Source organism: Grammomys surdaster, unplaced genomic scaffold (assembly GCF_004785775.1).
Source record: "Grammomys surdaster isolate TR1022 unplaced genomic scaffold, NIH_TR_1.0 185, whole genome shotgun sequence".
In the NCBI taxonomy this organism is placed as follows: Eukaryota; Metazoa; Chordata; class Mammalia; order Rodentia; family Muridae; genus Grammomys; species Grammomys surdaster.
In genome coordinates, this window is record NW_021604630.1 from 11,579,467 (window position 1) to 11,600,876 (window position 21,410).

The following is a 21,410-nucleotide window of genomic DNA, read 5'->3' on the forward strand; positions in this document are numbered from 1 at the left end:
TGGCCTGATTCCTGTTCGCCCACACTAAAGAGAACACCGTGGGATTCTCAACCCATTTCTTTTAAATTGTTGATGTGTAAAGAGTGGAAACCTCTCTTCTTCCACCCAAAGGTCACCAACCACTTGCCGGAATCACACACACTGAGGTGTTATGATAGCATACTATAATAACAGGACTTGGAAACTCTTTGCCCTGAGATGCTCTTTGATCTGAGAAGGTTACTCGTGTCATATGTGAATTTTATCAGTCATTTGCCCTCAGATGATTTACCTGGAAGAGAAGAGCCTTTGTTCCCCATGGAGTCAGTATTTGATCTAGAAAAGACTTTGGACTCCACTTTGTAGAGGATGAAACTAAGGACAGAGTGTGTTAAGTAAATTGGATTTGGTCTAGTCATGTATCTGGTTAATAGCACTGTTGGACTGGTAAGTCAAATCTTAATCTGTGGCCAGGGTTCTTCTATTGTATATGCTTCCTGTCTTGAAAATTATCTTAATTTGGTTATATATATATATGCTGACTTGCTTACATCACTACGATTAAAATTAGTTTCTTAATTAATCTGAATTGTGGTATATCATAATTAACTGGTTGTTTGGATATGTTAAGAAGGCATTCATCATTTGAGCAAGAATGTCTCAACTCTATTTAGGCACCATTTATTTGCACTTCCAAGAATTCATCCTAAGGAAGCATTTCAAAAGGAAAAAATGCTAGTTATGCAGAGATGTTTATAAATAGCAATATTGAGATAGCAGAAAACAAGAACAAAGACCAATTTGGCAATGATTAAGCTGTTTTCAATTCAATTAGAGTAATACATGGTCACTACAAAAGATACATAAGGAGGAATTCAAGAAGCAAGCAAGTAAATGGTGTGCTTCATAATTATGTACTATAGAGCCTGGAAATTGTTTTTATATTACATTATCTAACTTGTTTTCACAATAACTCTATGCAATTAAAGCACCTATCTCCATTTACTGTGTCTCATGTCACTCATGAAATATTCATCACATTGACCACAATGACTTAAAACCATAGGCAAAGTAATCAAGATTAGAAATGCTGTAAGCTGCAAATAGTTGCCCCATTAGAACAAATGTTTAGCTGTATGCATACCCATGCATGTGCTTCTTGCAGAACTCCTGCAAGCCCTGATTACTTCCAAGATCAGTTAGCTTAATCATAGAAGCTATGTCTTTTAACTTCTTATTAAGTATCATAATCTTGGGCTTCTCTATGTCATAGGTTCACTTTGCTTTGTGTAACCTCATAGGAGTCATATTAGGGCTTACATTTCTCTGTAGAGAAAAAGGCTACTAGGGGTGGCCAAACCAGTGATTTTGACATCTGGTCTACCTACCATGTTATCAATTCCAATAATGTCTTGAACTCTAAGGATCTCATTCTCACTCTGTCTTGGGTGTCATTCATTTGTATAGCTACTAAAGAGTCCCTTTCTGAAAAATCAAGGCCACAAGTCTCTGGTGGGAAATTTGAGGAAGATTTCAGGATGGTCACCTGTATTAGTCTGAGGAACCAGATAGGCAAGTAGATGTAATAAGACTTTAACCTTCAAAAAAAAAGCCGGGCGGTGGTGGCGGCGCATGCCTTTAATCCCAGCACTTGGGAGGCAGAGGCAGGCGGATTTCTGAGTTCAAGGCCAGCCTGATCTACAGAGTGAGTTCCAGGACAGCCAGGGCTACACAGAGAAACCCTGTCTCGAAAAACCAAAAAAAAAAAAAAAGACTTTGACCTTGTACTCATTATAATGTGTGACAAATCAGTTATCCTCAATGTTTTGTTGTTTCTTTTTGTTCTATTTTAGCTTCAATGTCTTTTCTAGGACAAAACCCTTCTGCCATAGGAAAGCTGATTGTAATTTAAATAATTTTAATGCTGGAACTACTGGAGCATAAAGTAGATCATGTGCCTTTTTGTCAACATGGGTGTTCATGTTCATGAATGTCCTTCCTCCTCTCAGGTAGCACAAACAACTTCTGCATTGAGCTGATCTCTAGAGGATTGCCTCCTGGCTGCACGTATGAACAGAGGGGCTGACAGCTGGAAACAATACTCAGATATTACTGGATACCTGAGGCACAGTGTGAGTGTATGTGTGAATGTGTATCCATCTGTCTGTCTCTGTCTGTCTTAGCCAGCCAAGTGTGATGATGCACACTTATAGTCTCAGCACTTGGAAAGCTGAGTCAGAAGGATCTTGAGTTTGAGGCCAGGCTACAAAAGAAGGCCCTGTCTCACAAAATAAAAAACACCTCACACACACACACACACACACACACACCACAAGACTATCCCCAGCTCTTATAGATGGAGAAAACTTTCAACAGTTTAACCCTGTCCTAATCAGCTGTCTCTGCTCCAGTCTTTTCTTTCCCTTCTTTCCAAAGCAAACTTCACTGTTAAAAAGCTGTGGGTACTTATGACCTCCTTTTCTTTCTTTGAAGCATTCTGGCATTGGCCCCACCAAACTACCCATGCCACTACATGGGAACTGGCCTTCTAGCAGCTCATTTTGAGACTTCAGTGGAAGCAGGCCAGGACTCAGGATACCATTGTTCAGCTTTCTTTGCTCTCTTGTCTCAATGTGCAGTTGCTCCTGCAGCCTCTCACTGCTGGCTTTTTCATGCACTCATGAAAGCCTTAATCAAAGAATTGCCCACAAATATTCCCACATCCCATTCTTAAGCAGACCAACTCATTCTTCACCTCTAAACTATAGCTGACCCTAAGGAAAGTTTGCTTGACAATCCCCTTTCCTGGGCTTCTCTATTTTCTTTCACTTTCTCATTTTCCTACCACATTTTATTGGGATTGGCTCTGTAATAAACAGTTTATATTCAAATCACCATTTTAAGATGGGATTTTAGAGGGCTCTAGAAGAAAACACCAAATTCCTGAAAGTGAGTCCTTCTGGAGGCTTGTGAAGCAGGGCCATTGGCTGAACACAACCAAGAAGGCAAGGAAGTTGGTTGATGATGTAGCATAGTAAACCTGGGGCCTGACCTGCAGGAAAGAGCTCTAATGAGCACAAACTGTGGAAGTAGACATCTGGTCTACCACGCTGCTGGGATAAAATGCTGAAAGGCCTTGCAATATGCCCCAGAGGATATTTTGAACCTTGATGGATTTCCTGATTTTTCTATAATTTATACACTTCCTCAAATTTCCAACCAGAAAAAGTTATCTATCTGCATATATAAAAAGAAGGAATTGTGCTTTTAAAGAAGTTTCTCTTTTTATTGGAAAAAATTTTTAGAAAGTGTATTCTGATCAGAATTTTTCCTCCTCAAACTCTTATCAGAACCTCCCTACCTCTCCATCTGCACAACTCCACATCCTTTCTCTCTATTTATGAAACAAACAGAAACAAAAACAAGAAGAAAAAAATCAAGAAACACACACACACACTCAAATAGGGAAAAAAAGAAGAAAAAGAAAAGAAAAAAAGAAAAAAAAAGCCTAAACTAAGCAAAATGAGACAAAACGTCTACAAAAACACCAATTCTGAAGTATGGTTAATATGCCCATTAAGACTCCATTTCAAAAAAACTGATCCTTCTTTTGTAATCGAGGTGTCAACTGAGATAGCTTCTTGACTCAGGGTAGGAGTCCATGCATGTCACATCTCTCAGTGCTGGACCCTGTCTGGTTTGAATCTGTGAAGATTCTGTGCATGCTGCTACAGTCTCTGTGAGTTCATATGGGTCCTGTTGTGTCTGGGAGACACTGTTTCTTTGAAGTCATCTATCACCTCTGGCTCTTACAATCTTTCCAGTTCCTCTTATGGGTAGCTCACCGAGGGGAGGGGTCTCATGAAGACACCCCATTTAGCACTGAATGTTCCAAAGTATCTCTCTGCACATTGTCCTGTTGTAGATCTCTCTGTTAATTATCATTAACTACAAGAAGAAGCTTCTCAGACGATAGCTGAGTGAGACACTGCTCTGAGTCCTAACCCTGTGTTGCCACTTGGAATCCCCGGTAGAAACCGTTTCTGGGTTTGGGCAACAGAAAGGAATGGAGATGGGCTATGAAGGATGATAGGGTTGGTGAGAAAGAGCTAAGCTGAGTCCACATCAATAGGCAGAGTCCCCAGGGAATGGAGCAGAATCACACTTTTTAACTAAACAAATCTTTCTGAAAATGACTTATGCAAATAACACAATAACCTAAAAGTCCAATTTAATCTTTAATTATTTTTTGTTTGTACATGTTTTATTTTGAATCAGGGCATCACATAGCTCACCTGCCTTTGGAATTGCTATGGAACCATGGATAACCTGGAACTTCTGATCCTTCCATTTCTGCCTCCTGAAAATGGAGATAACAGATATGTTGGTGCCACCATGCCTGGCTGTATGCAGCGTTCACATTTGAACATGGCTGTGCATGCACCATGGCTGGGCTAGCACTGTACTCCCTGAGCTACAATCCCAGACATCCCATCAATCACTATTTTTAATCTTATTTACTTATCCATTTCTCTATCTACTTATTTACTTATTTAGTTACTTATGTGTATGGGTGTTTTGTCTGCACACATGTCTGTGTACTACATGCATGCTTGATGCCCAAGGAGACCAGAAAAGGGCATTGAATCTCCTGGGATTGGAGTGCTCATGAGTCTCGACATGAGTGCTGAGAATTGAACCAGAGCCCTCTGGAAGAGCAGCCAGTGCTCTTAACCACTGAGCGATTTCTCCAGCCCATAACCAAGCATTTTTAACCCATGGCCCTGAATAAAAATGGCAGTGTGTCTATACATTTTACCACACAGAGAGAAAAACATGAACATTAAGTTTTATAATCAAGGTCAACTATAGAACCGTGACTTGTTTTTGAAAGTTCTGCTTAGAAGCTATCAGAATCTCAGCAAGAATGAAGCAGCGAGTTTGCTTCACAAACACTGTAGTCCATCCTGCAACAGGGACACAGTATATAACAGCCACGGCAGATCTTTCTTTCCCTGTAATGTAAAGATCTTTTAAAGATCCATTCCAGAACATTGTAGAATATGGAACATTTTGGTGTGAACCAAATGAGTACACTGGATTTTCTTTATTGTAGTAACAATGCACAGCATAAAATTTACATTTTAATCATGCCCAGTTGATCAGCACTGCCTGTTAACTTCGGTGTGCAGCCCTTACTGTCAATCACTGGAACCTCTCTAACCGAAAGTCCACTCCCATTAGAGATTTCCCCCTTGTCCCTTCCCTTCATCACCCAGCAATGACAGTTACACACATCATAGTGTCTTCAAGGTTTTCATGCAACCATTCGTCAAACTTCCTTCCCCTTTCATAAGCTATCATACAAGTGTGTGTATGTGTATATGTATTTATACATATATATGTACACATATGTGTGTGTGTATATGTCACATTTTGTTCATCCAGTTATCTGTTCATAGGCAGTTAGGCTGTCTCCAGCATTAGGTCTTAGTCATAATTCTACTATGGAATTTGGTATGGAAAGTATCTATGTGAATCCCCTGACCTTGACTTTTTGTGGAAACTCTATTCCTAACATACCTAGTCTGAGAAATAGAGTTTTAATCTGGCCACGAGGTTTCCTTTCAGATTAGGCTCCAATTCAAAAGCTGCTACAAAGAAATCACACAGGTAAAATATTTGTCATATTTTTGAGGCATGGGTATAAAATGGGTATAGACAGGGAGAGAGGCTTAATAAAAGGAAGGTGTGTCTTAATGGCAGGGTACAGATATTACACATTTCAGCCACTGCGGATTTCACTTTTATCCTTTTATAGATATTTGTTTTAGTTTCCTAGAAGTAAACTAAGACTGGGGCCTTGAGAATTGGCAAGAGTTCTCTTTGAGTGATTTTTAACTGCAGTGGAAATTATTTTTATTTAACACCTACTTTTCTGACTCCTTTTGTGATTTTAAGCAAACTGCTAATTTTCTTACTTAATAGTGGATTTTTTTTTTTTTAAAAAAAAACCTACTTGTGAGTTATATAGTTGTTACATTCCAGCTCTGAAAGGTATTTGCTTTGGCTCTAACTACTGTCAGGTTTCTCCTTTATAACCTGAGTGGTTTTCTATCAACACAGCTCATTCACCTTGTCAGAGGCTAAGATGAGAGTCAGTCAGTTGAGTGTCAGCCCATATAACTCCAAAGGTAGGTCTGATTTAAAAAACCGTACACGTGGGACAATGGTTAGCAGACTGAGTGTGTAGCTCAGTCAAGCTTCTGAACTTCAGCTTTGATCTGAAGCTGTTGCTAGGTAACCGTTTGAACTGGACACCTAGCAACTATTAGCTGCTGTCCTCCATTTCCACTCTTTCTATAAACAGCAATCTGTATTCCCCAATCCTAAACAGTATCAAAATCCTCAGGGAAGAGGGAATTCTGAATGTGTGTGTGTGCATACGTGTGTGTGTGTGTGTGAGTGTGTGTGTGTGAGAGAGAGAAAGACACAGAGACAGAGACAGAGACAGAGATACAGACACACACAGAGTGAGATGGCGAGAGGGAGAGAGAGGGAGGATGAGAGGGAGAAAGGGAGAGAGGGAGAGAGAGAATCCAAAAATCTACTTATTAAAGTGAGAACACTCTTTTATGGATGATTCTTAATATTCTCATCATTTTAGACCCCAAACATATAATAATATATATATATATATGTATATATACATATATATATATACACTATTGTACTTTACACTTTACATTTTTAAATTTTTGTCTACAATTACTCACCTTATGTGGGTGAGGTCACGTATGTGGGTCACCTCACAGTGCATGTGTGCAGGTCAGAGGACAACTTGTGCGAGTTGGTTCTCTCCTTCCCCTATGTGGGTTCCAGGGATAGAACTCAGTCAGTGTTGGAGTCGTCTCCTCTTCTCATTGAGCCACCTCACTGGCCCACTGCTTTATATATATATATTATAGGTCAGATATATATATATATATTTTTCTTTTTTTTTTTTACAGGTTATGCTACTTGACATTTCTCTCCAAATTCAGTAAGCATGTAATTTTGAAATAAATGAAACAAGACCTAAATTTGTACCGTTGTTTTGGCTTACTCCTAACCTCCTGTGGGGAAGGCATGGCAGCTTGTGCCTGTCATCCCAACACTCTGGAGGCTGAAGTAGGAGGATCACAGGACCAAGGCAAGCCTGGGCTACAGAGTAAGACTGTGTAATAAATAAATCCAAGCTCGTTGAGGATGGTGAGTGATTGTACTCAGTACTGTTTATGGTTCCACTAGAGGCGATCTTTGGTGAGATCCCATTTCATATCTGTCCTTGTTTGGGTTACTATTGCTGTGATAACATCATGATCAAAGCAAATTGTGGAGGAAAGGGTTTATTTGGCTTACATCTCTTTATCATAGTCCATCAATGAAGGAAATCAGAACAGGAATTCAAACAGGGAAGGATCCTGGAGGCAGGAGCTGATGCAGAGCTGATGATGGAGGGGTGCTACTTACTAACTTGCTCCTTATGGCTTGCCCAGCTTACGTTCTTATAGAACTCAAGATCACCAGCCCATGAATGACACCACCCACAATAGACTGGGACCTGCCCCATCCATCATTAATTAAGAAAGTGTTCAGCTGATTCTTATGAAAGCCCTTTTCAAATGAGATGCCCTCCTCTCTGATGACTCTGGCTGTGTCAAGCCGACATAAAACTAGCCAGCACAAAGCCTCAACTTAGGTTCTTAGCAATCCTTAGAACATCTCACAAAAAGAATTATATGATGAAAAATTATGTCTCCACATATTTTGAGGGGTACCAGGAGGATGAAAGGCAGGAAAAGATATCAATAAAATCTATATTAATTAAATTCATCTAGATGGGGGAGAAAACCCCAAATCAGTGTGAACTAAACAACTTGGGGGCTCCTTTCGGTTCTGTGTAGATTCAGCTGTGATGGCAGCCCCTCACTGTGAGAAGGAAGGGGGCCTCTCTTCTTGTTCCATCACGTTTCTACGCCACTTCTACAGTCTGTGAATGTTTTCTTTTGTCTTTAGCCTAACCAACTTCACTCATCTTTGGAGTTCCAAGGCTGACAACACTCTCCTAAAGCCCCTTAGCCAGGTTGTTGTCTCAGTCCTACATTCTATTCTGGGAGTGTTCTTCCGCTTTAATGACATAAATTTGCATACACTAGTTTCACACTCTCTGTGCTATAAGTTCAATATATGATTTTATCCTATATGGTTTCTAATATCAATAGAATTTCTCATTTAAATACCATTTTAATAAATTATACTTGCTAGTCTAATATCAATTTATAATACAGCAAATAATTTTTGCCTGGTTTTCTAAAGTTGTTAAATGACAGAGTCAGGCTTAGACTCTTGTGGGTGAATTTCCAAAGCCTCTTTTCCATGGTGCTTTCTGGAACCTTAAACTCTCAAGGGTCAGGGAAGATAGCTCAGGTCTTAGATTTTATCTCCAGTGTAAAAAAAGTGAACAAAAGAAAATAAAATAAACTCTTATAGCATACATGAAGAAAATTTTTGTATTTTCCTGTGTAGAATTATGTGCTCCATATTTTTTCCAGATATCAGGTCAACTTTTCTAAAATACTCATTTGCTTGGTTTTAAGAATTGCCATTGAGTAGGAATACCACATTGATGTTTGATTTAATAAAGAGATTTTTTTTTAAAAAAAAGGACACCTGATTTAATAAACAAAATCATAGGCTAGTGGGGTTGTGAACCTCACAAAAGGTGGGCAATAAGAGCCCACCTTCCCTCCCACAGTGTTTTCTTCCTCTTATATATTAAGTCTTAAGTCAGTCAGTGGCTATGTGCTGACCCGTCCCTGCTGTGCCCTCTGGCCCTTCCAACTCATGGTGAACTCATTAAGATTTGTCCTCTTGGCTCTGTGAAGGGTGGGTAATGACTGAATCATCATAGTTAGGAGGAAAGGAGGTGAATATTGTAGCAAAGACTGCATTTCAGGGAAGGAAAAAAAATGAGACAAAATGTCCTAGAAATTGAGCTAAAATTCTAAACAAAAACACTGCATTTTTCTCTTTTACGGCTTGCCACTGTGGTGCATGCTGGGTGGAGAACACTGACTGCCTTTTCTTATCTCTCCTTCTTCGTGGGTAACAGAATCATCCAGTGATCCCTGGCTTATAGCCATACTGAGTAATGTCTTTGAGACACCGCGGTTAATGACCTCAGTTGATAAAGCTGCCTTCCATCCACCAACACTAGTTGTTATTAGTATCCTGAGTACTAGAATTGACTAGTTAAACAATTGGATAGTTGAGGATGGGGACCAGATGTCTCACTGGGAACCAGGGAAAGAAGCAAGACTGGTGGAGGTCGTGATGCAAGGGATGGCCACATCTCTATGAATGTATGTTACGGTGAAAGGATACTTGTAGAAATATTAGTCGATATGTGTACATGCAAATTTCCTTTCGTTTCCCTCTGAAGCAAGGACACTCAGCAGCCACGCCCATCCGCAGCAGCCAGACTTGACCGCCAGGACTTCACCCCAGGAAAAGGATCAGGGATCCTTGGACAAATGGCCAATTCTAGGACTCGGGCAGCTAACATACAAGAAGGGGCTGGATGGCGCATCCTGTAGAAGAAGAGACTGAGGAAGTGCTCTCCCTTCTTTCCAACTCTCTGAACACAAGGAAATTTACCGAAAGGCCAAAACAGTTGAAAGATAGCGAAGCTGATGAAGTATTGGATTACGATTCCATGTATTTTTAAAAAGTTTGAGTCCTTAGTTATAAGTAAATGACTAAATAAGTAGGAATTTCATATAATTTTTGCAAATACCTTGCCTCAAGAAGGAATGCATAGCTCCCTGCAACTTAAATGTGGGCTGTGGAGTGGCTTCCTGTACAAGAATTAAAACAGAAATTTGACAAGCGCTCCCTCAGCCAAGTGACCAGAGGTCAGTGAGCAATGGCAGGTCATGCGGATGCTAGGTAGCCTTACTAAGATGGGAAAGCAATGACATATTGCCTTCTGGGGCTTCCTTAGAGGAATACCTACTAACTGCAATCTCTAGGAAAAACTGTCTAGAAAAACTCTAGAAACGTATCACTGAGGGACATTCTTTGAAACTCCTTAGAAGGGTGAAACCTTTCAAGAAGAATTGAAGCCCAAAGCTACACAAGGTGGCAATGCCTGTAATTCCAGCACTTGACGGCTGCATGTGAAGGAGTGTGAGATCAATGGCAACCTGGACTACAGAGAGATAGTAAAAAAGGACAAGAAAAGATTAAGTAAGAGAGAAAAGACTCTCTGTCATGAGAGACACAGTGACTGCATGTGGAAGAGAAGTATCATCCATCACAGTGAGCAGGAGTCTAGTGGGACGGGATGACCATAAGTGTTTGTGTGGTATATTAGTTACTTTATGTACTGCTGAGCTTTCGAAAGTAAGGGTTTGTTTATTGCTGTGGGGGAGTTAATGGCGGCAGGAGCATGAGGCAGCCAGTCACATGCATGGCCAGTGAGGAAGCAGAGAGAGATGGACACTGGTGCTCAACCCACTTTTTTTTTTTTGGTAGTTCAAGGCACCTGCTCATGGAATAGTGCAACATTTAGTGTGGGTCCTCTCATGCCAATTAACCCTATGTAGAAACTTTCTTACAGATATGCCTAGAGTTTTGTTTCCATGGTGATTCTAATCCCACCAAATTGGCAATCAAAATGAATCCTTCTAGAGGGGATCCCAGAACAACAATAGGCCAAAGCCAGAGAAGTAGGCATGAAAGTCTTCACTGTCAACCACAGCGCATGGTTACTGATGCACTATCATGCCGTTCCCTTTATTGTAATGGAGGCACCATACAGACTATATGGAGTCTTCATACAGTCTTTGTGATTTTTCTGTAAGTGTAAAACTAACTCTAAATAAACTTTACTTGCAAAGTATTATTATTATCATTATTATAATATTGTGTGTGTGCCTCTCTCTCTCTCTCTCTCTCTCTCTCTCTCTCTCTCTCTCTCACACACACAGTGTGTGTGTGTGTGTGCCTGCACACTCGTGCATGCAGGGAGGTTATAGAACAACTTGCAAGAGTTAGTTCTGTCTGTCCTTCCAACATGGCAGCTGGGGCTTGAACTCAGGTTAGCAGGCCATGAAACACTCTTACCCATAAGCCACTTCACTGCTCCTCCTCAAACCTTAGTTTTAGAAGCTAGAAACATGAACCATCTCTGGCACATGGCAAATATTCCCTCTGTGAGTGATGGCCTGCAGTTCTCTTGCAGAGAACAAAGAGCTTCCCTGCTCCAGGTGTCCACATAATTGGGTAGTATTTTGGAAACATGTTCAAATTCCCCTGTGGCGTGAGTTTCACTCTGTCAAGAGAATATAGAATACATTTGTAGAAAAAAAAGCAAACAATTTTATAAACAGTCTCAACTGTGGAGCAAATATAGATGAGGCCATCAGAGACCAGGGAGGGACAGAAGCACAGACTGGAAGAGGAGACTCATTTCGCAGAAGATAACTGCCGTGCTGCCTAGCTGGCTGATTAGTCACACGCCTGCTCTAATGGTGATTACAAAAGCCAAACTGTTTTTATGGGCAACACCCAATGAGCCAGACTAAACAGGAGGAACTGAGGGAGTGCTTAACTAGGAGTGTTGAATGATGACACCAGTCTGGTTGCTTCTAAGAACCTACACCAAGTCCAAGCCCACAGCCCACAGCCAAGCCGGAGGAAGTGACTCCCCAAAATGGCTTAAGCAATCTAATTGATGGCAAGAGAGGAGAGAGATCCATAACCAGTGCAGGGACAGTGGGAACTGGAGAGTCCAAGAAGATAAAGGTTGAATCATGGGGCGTGGCAGTTTCTAGTCTTAACACTTACAGAAGTGACTTCATAGGCTTTTTCTTTCTTTTAAAAATTTTGATACTATTTATCTATCTATTCATTTGTCTGTTTTTTATTTTTTTTTGTGTGTGTGTACGTATTTGGAAGTCATATGCCAATTTGTGGGCATCAGTTGTCTTCTACCATGGGGGTTTCTGGGCATTGAACTGAGGTTGTCGTTTAAGGGCAAGGAAGTGTCTTTACCTGCTAAGTCATCTCATTAGCCCAATATACTTTTTCTTGCTGACTTCTTTTTCAAGTCTTCACTTGTATCTAGTTTTCCATGTTATCTGGGTTACTGGTCACAACTAAGCAAGTAAACCAAATGGCAATCAGGTGCGAGAAGTTAATAGGAAATCAAGCCATTTAACAGTGGCAACCTTCGGATGGGATCATGGCACGATTAAATGACTCACGAGCGAGTTCTACGGTTCCGTGGCACTGTGGATCGTGAGGATGGAAACAGGCAGCACTCTCAGGCACGACAGATCACATTCATTTGCCAATGAGAGTGATTGATTGGTGATGAAGTCACATCTATGAAATCCATGTAGACATCTTTGTGTGTGTTTGGTTCAGAGTTATTTTTGAGGCAATTTATGTCACACAGATAAGCACCTTTATTCTTTTGGCACGGTCATGTCAAAATTTTGGGTAATAATAAGTGCATTTCACAATTTGTATAACTTGTCACATTTTAAGGGCATGTCATTCACCTTATTCTGGGTGCTGTCTGTCACCATGACACCCTATGCCTTGCTTAGCCTAATTTAGCTTATATCTTAGCATCTAAAAAAGAAATTATTCTAAGAAGTAGCCTGGGGTGAAGAATGCCACGCAGTATACTAATGATGCTATTGGAATGGTTTAAAGTATTTAGAGTTACAGAGAAACCCTGCAATCATTCTACCCTAGCCCTCTGGTTTTACCTCTTTCTTGGACTCAGGTATTGGGTTGGGGGACACAGGAACTCTGCCACTTTAATGACACCCTTCTTCTTGGTAGCATTTTACAAAGCTTCACATATTTCAAATCAAATAAATGAGCATCTCTGGGAATGCCTCTGGGATTCTCTTGGTAAAGTATCCAGAGGACTCCACGCCGTGATTGACGGTTCAAACCACTGTCCCTAATAACAGAGAATTCCTGCCAAGTTGTGAAGTCTTGCTGCGGTCATATCCTTTCCAGCAATGTTAGGAAATCCAAAAAATAAAATCAGACTTTAAATACATCTTTTATAGGTACAGCAAACAAAGGTTCCCCTTTTTACACAATAAAATGAGGCTGTATAATCTATTTTTAAATCAAATGAAGGCTCAATATAAATGAAGCTAACTGATAAACTACTTGAAGACCATATATTTCTGTTGAGGCAGCGACTTTGTGACATACTTACTTCATTCAGACTGAGGATAACGTTCTTGAAAGAGCATTTATGGTGACCGAGCCACCTGCTGCTTCAACCAACCAGCGTTTCACCTGGGAGGCTTTTAAGTTTGCATTTATGTGTAAGTTGTAGCACGCAGAAGAAAGGGCTAACCTATTTAAATACTCTCAGTTTTTCTTTTTACATTTAGTTAATTCACACGTATCATTTCATGCCTGGTCTTTCTTTATCCAGTTATCCTGAAGCATGGGTGGATACTGTTTCACCCATAAATATTTTATTCTGAACTACTAAAAGGCAGAGCCATTAAAACATTCCATTTATATCATTTAGTTATTGTTCCTCATTGTCTCATGATATTTATTTATTTATTTTTTTGCTCTCTCCTTTTACCTACCTCCTTCTCTCCCTCCCTCATCCCCCTTCCTTCCTATACAATGGGTTGCTTTTAGGACAGGGTTTCACGTACCCTAGGTAGACCAGGAGCTGGCTGAGGCTGACCTCAAACTCCCGATCTTCCTGTTCGTACCATCTCAGTGGCTGGAATTACAGCCTGTGTGCCATTACCCTGATTTAGAAGGTGCGGGGGATGGAACTCAGTGGGTTTGGTATGCTATGTTGGTACTTTATCCACTGAGTTACGTACAGCAAAGTTTTTAGGGGTTTTCAAGACAAAATTTCTGTGTGTAGTTTTGGGTGTCCTAGAACAGTCTCCATGGACCAGGCTGGCCTTGAACTTAGAGATCTGCTTGCCTCTCTCTCCAGAGTGCACATTTCTCTCTTGAGATAAGGTTCTCTAGTGTCCAGGCTGGCCTCAGACTCCAAACATAGGTGACAGTGACTTTGAACTTCTTCCTACTTCTGCCTGCCAAGTGCTGGGGTCGTAAGCATGAACCACCACACTACCTGATGCATGGTATAAACCCAGGGATCCCTGCATGGTGGACAGTTTGGTGTAATCTACCAACTGAGATACATTTCCAGCCCCTTCTTAGCTTCGTGTAAATATAAAACTCCACGGCAGTAGAACCACTGATTCCTCTGTGCAAACATCACTTGCTACTACCCACCTCCAGAACCTACTTTTTCATTCTCACAAACCGAGTCTCTGTACCCACTAAACATCAACCCGCACTCTGCCTTCCTCTCTTGGAATATGACGACCACGACTATGGCGTGGATATGAGCCTGATACCTCTGGGCATCTTGTATAGAAGGAACCATCCCAGTCATTGTTCTTTCATGACTGGCTTATTTCACCTGTCATCGGAGTTTTCCAAGGCTCATCTTTGCTGCAGCAGGTTTTGGAATATTCTACTTTTTATTTTATTTCTGTGAGATAGGGTCTTGTGAAATGACTCAGGCGAGGCTGAACTCACTCTCTAACCGTAACAAGCCTTGAATTTGGAACCCTCCTGAGTCCATCTCCTAAGTGCTGGGATCACAAGTATGCCCCACCATGCACAGATCAGAATTTCCTTTTATACAGGTTGTTTATACCCGTTGTTTAGCACCTTGTCTGTGTCTATACTATTCTTTCATGGTGTTTGAAGCAGTTTTATCTCTGTTTTCATTAGCGGATTCTCGGAATTCTTTGTGGGCAAAGATACATGCAAAGCATGTGGTGTGACACTTTTCAAAACCCCAAAAGCTGCGCAATCCCAGATTCCAACGCTGATATCCAACTCTTTAAAAGATGTTGACCAAAGCACTTCTGTTTCCTGTGTTTGTTTGTTTGTCTGTTTTTCCCAGAGCTGGGTGAGGACCCTGGGGCTCCATGTGGTCTACACAGACACTGTTCTGCTCAGCTACAGCCTCACCTCATTTGGACTCTTTCTTTTGACTCCTCCTTGGCTGTCTTGACTTCATTTTTTATTTATTGGGAGTCGGTCTTGTTAAGTTGCCTAGGCAACCAGCCTTGAACCTACTCTGTGGCCCAGCAGGCCTTGAGAGCATGCTCTTCCTGTCTCAACCTCCCTAGCAGATTGGTTTATCAGCCCGTGATGTCAACATTGGTTCAAGATGAACCACTTAAAAATTATTTTATCTGTATGAATGGTCTGTCTTCCTGTGCTTGCCTCGTGGCCTTGGAGGCCAGAGAAGGCATTGGGGCTGGAATTACAGGTAGGTGGGAACTGTCACCTGGGTGCTGAAAAAAAAATCAATCCTTCATCTCCTGGAAGAGCAGCCAGTGGCCTTAAACGTGGAGCACATTTAAAATGAAATAAGCAGCTCTCCACCAGGCTGTTTGGTTCTGTGGGTGGAGTAGCTCTCTCTTTTGCACCTCATGGTCCAGCATCCAGAAACAGAGAAACGGGCTCTTGCTCATTGAGGCTAGCCGGAAAACAGGATGTGGATCACTGAGTCAGCATCTAGGCAACGACAGCGTATTCACTCCCAGGCACCATTTCTCAATGCACCCAAGTCATCAGCTAAAGCAACCCTGTGCTGTGTGCTCACACTAACCAGTCCTTCCTGACGTCCTCTCTTGAAAGCATCGGACAGATAGACAGATGTCTGGCAGATGGGTGTGAATAGGTATTTTGCATTATTGATGTCAAGCAGGTAGCGGTAATCTGATCATTCTAAATTCATCATCATCAAATTACTTACATATTGACAGGCTTGTATCTTGGAAGTATATGTTTTTTTCTGACTTCCACATCATCCCAGACTACTCTGTTTGTTTGAAGCAAAGTCTAGTTATATATCCATGGCTGCAGACTGTGCTGCCCTTTGCCTCCTGAGTGCTAGGATTACAGGTGTTCACCATCATGCCTTGTTTCCATCTAGTTAAAAAATAATAGACCAAGATCAGCATTGGAATATTGTGTTGACAACACTGACTATAATTGTCTAAGTAGTTTTAAAAATATGTTAAGTCCTAAGCTCAACTATGTCTAATGTCACACTATGGCAAGATTCTCTTCGTTGACATCTTAGAGGTTTATTTCGATAGGTTTTTCTGTATTCTGTGGCTGCTCTGTGTGCAGATGTGGAACCCAACTTTCACAGAAAGCTGCAGAAGGAAACTTTATAGTAATTTTTCCCTTCCTAGGAGCTTGCGCTTCACACTGGAGTCCAGCCAGCCTTACCAACTCGGAAGCCTTTATGAGCCCCAAACACGGTATAGAATAAAATTCTCTAATCAGGTAAAAGTGGTGCCCAAAATATGCAGATGTGGAGAATCATGCGATGGTAATGTCAGATGGAATTTCGAGGTTGAGTGACTCCACGATCCATAGTTTCTTGGGTTTCTAAATAGAAAATCCAATAAACTCCCTGGATCTTTTCTCTTAAAAAACAAAAACAAAACAAACCAGGTCTGTCATTCTGCTTATACTCCTTTCTGTTCGTGGGTCTTCTGATGCACATAGTCAGGCTTCAGACTAAGAATCTGATTTGATGTCAGGAGATGTTGGTCAAAGGCTGCGTAGTACTCGTTGGGTAGGACTGCACAAGAGGCACGCTGCATAGCACAGCATGGGGACTGTCCTCACTGATGATATTATGCATTCTTGCCACACACAATGACAATTAGGAGAGATAATTAGCAAAAATATAACCCTTCGACTGTGTGTATGTACTTCAAGAGGACCATGCAGGCCCTAATAAGTATATATAACTTTATAGCTAAGCTTTAAAAAGAAATCAATTGATTTTTAAATAGATGTGGATAGCATTTAACCCCTCCCTTTCCAGGGGTTGGAGCTGGGAGGCATGCTGGGTAGAGGATGCTCACATGTTACAGAGTAAGGAGGGTGAGGGTTCACTGCAGTGAAAAGGGTTTGTTAATATCGGTTTTGAAACTTCTGTGGGTTAGCGGGTTTTTGGTTTTTTTTTTGGTTTTTTGTTTTTTTTTTTTTTTTTGGTTGTTGTTCTGTTTTTAACTGCTGGGGTCTGAAACACACACATGTGATACAAGAACTGACTCCTGTGAGCTGTGTCCCCAGCCCTGGCTATGAAATTCCTAACCAGAACTCACCTGACTCAGGTGGATTGATGAGAGAGGCCCCCTCTCACATATGCCATGCCCTTTGGTTTTAGATTGTGCCTCATATCGCTGTGCTCCGTTCAAACACCAGGTGAAGGCAAGATGGAGTAAGATATAAGCCTCTAGCCCTGAACCCAGGTCTCCCCACCTGCTGTGAAACTTGTCCCCTGTGCCTTTGCCCACCAAAGCACATCTTAGAAGAGTGGGTATGGAGGTCCCAGGGAAGCCTGGAGTCTCTTAAACATGCCTTAGCGCTAAAGCAGGCATGTCTAAAGCAGACACGGCCCCAAGAGTCTGGCAGGATTAACATTAAGCAAATGCAGCATTTGGAGAGCTTCATCTTCTTCCATAGGTTTTTTTTTTCTCTCCCAGCTAGAAGCCAGAGTTCTGGAAATGTTTTGTATTGTAATACTAAGCAACTGGATTCCTGACATTATTGAAATGTATTTAAAAATCCCCATTTTATGAGTCCTGGGCAATTAGCTTGGACAAACTGCACATGTTGGTGAAGGGTTGCTCTAAAGCCAGGGAGGAAGTTTAGATTGATGGTCCAGGAAGAAAGCACTTTCCCTGTAGTCACACGTGCTCTCCAACAATCGCAGACTGAAATACCAAAATGCAGCATTAAACAGAACAAGCGGTTTTAGCGACTACTTAAACTATGCATGTTTTGCTGCACATATTTTCTGTAAAAGCTTTAAACCTTTATGTTGGTTTACATGTATCCGTGTTTTGCTTGCATGCATGCCTGTGCGCCACATTCATGTAGTACCTGTGGGAAGCTTGAAAGAAGGCATCTGGTATTTCCTGGAACTGGAGTTACAAATGGTTGGGCGCTGCCATGTGGGGGTTGGGAATCAGACCTGGGTCCCCTAGAAAAGCGCCAGCACTTGCTCTTAACCACTGAGCCATCTTTCCAGACTCACATGCATTTCTTTTAAGACAAAATTTATCCTGACGATAGCGTGCCTAGTATGAACATTGGGACATACGTAAAGAAGAAAATAAAACCGATGAAATTCCAACAAGAAATCGGAAATCGGGTTTGACATTTGATGTGTGTATTTTCAGGCTCTTTTCTATCATATATAATTACCCATGCTCTCATTTTAAATCAAAGTATGGTCACATGTAATATGGAAAACTGCATCTTTGTATTTTTAACCCATGCTATAGGATAGATTTTCAAAAAGTTATTATTATTTTTTTAATGTGGGGATGAAACTCGGGGCTTTCTGACTTTTCTACATGTGCTCTACCATTGACTGATCTGCAGAGGAAGCCTCTGAGAAACAGCTGCACCATGCATTCATGCTAATGTCTATTTAACCATTCTTCTGCTGTTAGAAACCCTGGGTGTCTTCAGTTTTCTTCACTGAATGTTTCACGTGGGTCCCTGATTATGTCTCTGCTTCTGTCATTCTTTCTAGGTGTTTTGTCATATATTATTAATTGTTCTCTACAAGACTATACTAACTTATACTCCCCATGCACAATATATGAATGTACCTCTTTCTATCTTCTGATGAACATTGGGTGTTTGAAAATTGATGCCAATTTGGTAGACTAACTATGGTTTCTGCTAGGGTTTGTATATACCCTCCCATGGGTTCCTGTGATGAGGGACATCCTGTGATGAACTTGAGTTTCATTGTAGCCATATTAAGGTTTGGTGGATTGCTCTAGTAGGAGGTCTTCACTGTCACCATCACCATATATATGTACATGTATGTGTATAATGTATGTATATATATACACATAGATATGTATGTATATATATATATGTATGTATATGTACACATATATGTATGTATGTATTTATATTTTTTCCTGTGTATTGCATGTGTACAATGCCTGCTGGTGCCAGAAGAGAATGTCAGATCCCCTGAAACTAGAGTTACAAGTGGTTGTGAGCCACCATGTGAGTGCTGGGACTTGAACTCAGGTCCTTTAATCTAGGTCCTCTGAAAGAGCAGCCAATACTTTTACCACTGAGTCATCCATCCCCCCTAGTTGGGGGTCTTTATGCCATCTTAAAGTTCTACTCTTTGAAAAAATTAAGGTAGTTTTTCTTGGACTCTGAATTAGTTCTCTCAAGGAGCTCTTATGAAAGAACAGGCCTGCTGGGCCCATGTGACAACCTACATTCCCAGCTGCATAGGAGGATAGGATAGGACGGGGGGTGGAGGGGCAAATTCAATGCCTGCCTGGATAACAGAGTGAGTTCAAAGCATCCTGGACAACTTAGATCTCTCTCTCTCTCTCTCTCTCTCTCTCTCTCTCTCTCTCTCTCAGACAGATCTTTAATAGACTAAGCTGGTCTTGAATTTGCTGTAGCAGAGGATGACCTTGAGCTTGTTCTTGAACTCCTGATGTTCCTGCTCCTACTTTCTGTGTACTGGAATAACAGACATGCATTACCACCATGGTTTGTGTATGCAGTGTCAGGGATCAATCCTAGAGCTTTATACATGTCAGGCAAGCATTCTACTAGCTTAACTGCATCCCTAGCTCTGTCACAGGATGAACATATTGATACAAACACACACACACACACACACACACACACACACACACGTAGGAATATAGCTTAGTGACAGAGACCTTGACAAATACATATGTGTGTGAGAGACTCTGAGTTCACCCTCTTGTACCACAAAAAGAGAGAAAAAAAATGAAACAACACAGGAAAGACCAAAGCTGGCCACTGCCTGGCTGCTCTGACTTCCCATCTGAGGGATGTGACTTCTCCATAGTGCAATGTCTCCCATCACTGTGATTCCAGCCAGCGTGGGGTCCTCAGCAGAGCCAAGCCAATTTCAGTGCCATGTGCCCTTAGACCCTCAGAACTGTCAGCTAAATGAACGTCTTTCCTTTAGACCATCTGACAGCGAAAGCTAAAGGTAAACCTCAGCTATATAGCAAGTTCAAGTGAAAGTCTCAGGACATTCACTCAAGAGACATCACTTTGATTAATCCATGGGCGATAAATGACCACTGAGCAGTTAAGGGACACCTCAGAACACCAACTGAACACTGAGCTTACACAAACTCCAGAGTGTTGTACATCACACTGTGTTTAAAAAAAATGTTTTATAATCCCTGTCAGACTTAATGTTACAAAGAAACTAAAAAGTAAACTAAAGCTGTCCATTTTAAGATTATGCAAGGAAGTGATTAGTCAAAATAGGATACTTTAAACTCTTTCCCCACTTATACGTATTACCTACTTGCTTTCCTTCTAACGAAATGCCCATTTTTCTACTACAGTATTTATCTTCTGAAACTTGGTCGTAGTCATTCTTTATATACTTTGAGTGTAAATTCTTCATATATTTTGAGTGTGAATTTTTCTCATATGTGTCACAAGCTGCCATACATTACAAGAGCCTAGATCTCAAGCAGGCTTGGGGAGTGAATGGAATGGAGTAGCCATGGGCAGGCCTCGGGGAGCTTGAAGGCATCTGGTTTCTCTCAAAAGCTCCCATTCCAATCGACAGAATTTTACCATTTTCTACAGTGGCTCTTACTCTAAGGTTTTAAGGATCACAATGCCGGATCTGGTGGCTACTATGAGCAGTGTTCCTTTGGCTGAGGCTAGACTGAACTGGAATAACCATATACTGCTACTTGTGATCAGACAAACTTCTTGGACACAGACACATTCTCGGTCTCCTTTCTTCTGACTACTTCCGGTGAGCCATCCTTGGCCTGGAGTCTTTTTTCGTTCCTAACTTTACTTTGTCCCAAGACTGTTAGAACTGACCACACTCTAGCATACTGTGCTTGGTTGGAAGAGGGCCCGTTTCTCATTGAATCTGCTTTGGCAGAACCATTTGATTTGATGGGCTGCAACTTGTACTCTCCTTCAGATACAATTTGCTAGACTAAGATGCTTTTAGCCTCAGAGAACAGAACCCAATTTAAAATTAGTCTAGCAAAAATGAAGTGTGTTTATTGTAATTTTTATTGCCTTTGTTTGTGTATATTCACATGCATGTGTGTGTTTGTATGTGTGTGTGTGTGCATGTGTGTAATGGGTGGTGGTAGTGGCACTATAATGAGATTGTATAGGTCAGAAGACAATTTGTGGGAATCTATTTTCTCTTTCAACCGTGTAGGTCTCTGGTATTGAACCCCCATTATCCAGCCCAA

General features: G+C 41.2%; 1 long non-coding RNA gene across 2 annotated transcripts; it reads left to right on the forward strand.

Annotated features, from left to right (window-relative positions):
* Positions 1 to 351: 351 nt before the first annotated feature.
* Positions 352 to 10,924, forward strand: LOC114621928. Of its 2 annotated transcripts, none has more exons than XR_003711496.1 (4): positions 352 to 426; positions 1,989 to 2,111; positions 6,990 to 7,021; positions 9,464 to 10,924. It is a non-coding gene; the product is annotated as an uncharacterized LOC114621928 (long non-coding RNA). The 2 variants fall into 2 exon arrangements; XR_003711497.1 differs by lacking the exon at positions 9,464 to 10,924 and adding an exon at positions 6,106 to 6,173 and having other exon boundaries at positions 6,990 to 7,027.
* The last annotated feature ends 10,486 nt before the right edge of the window (positions 10,925 to 21,410 follow it).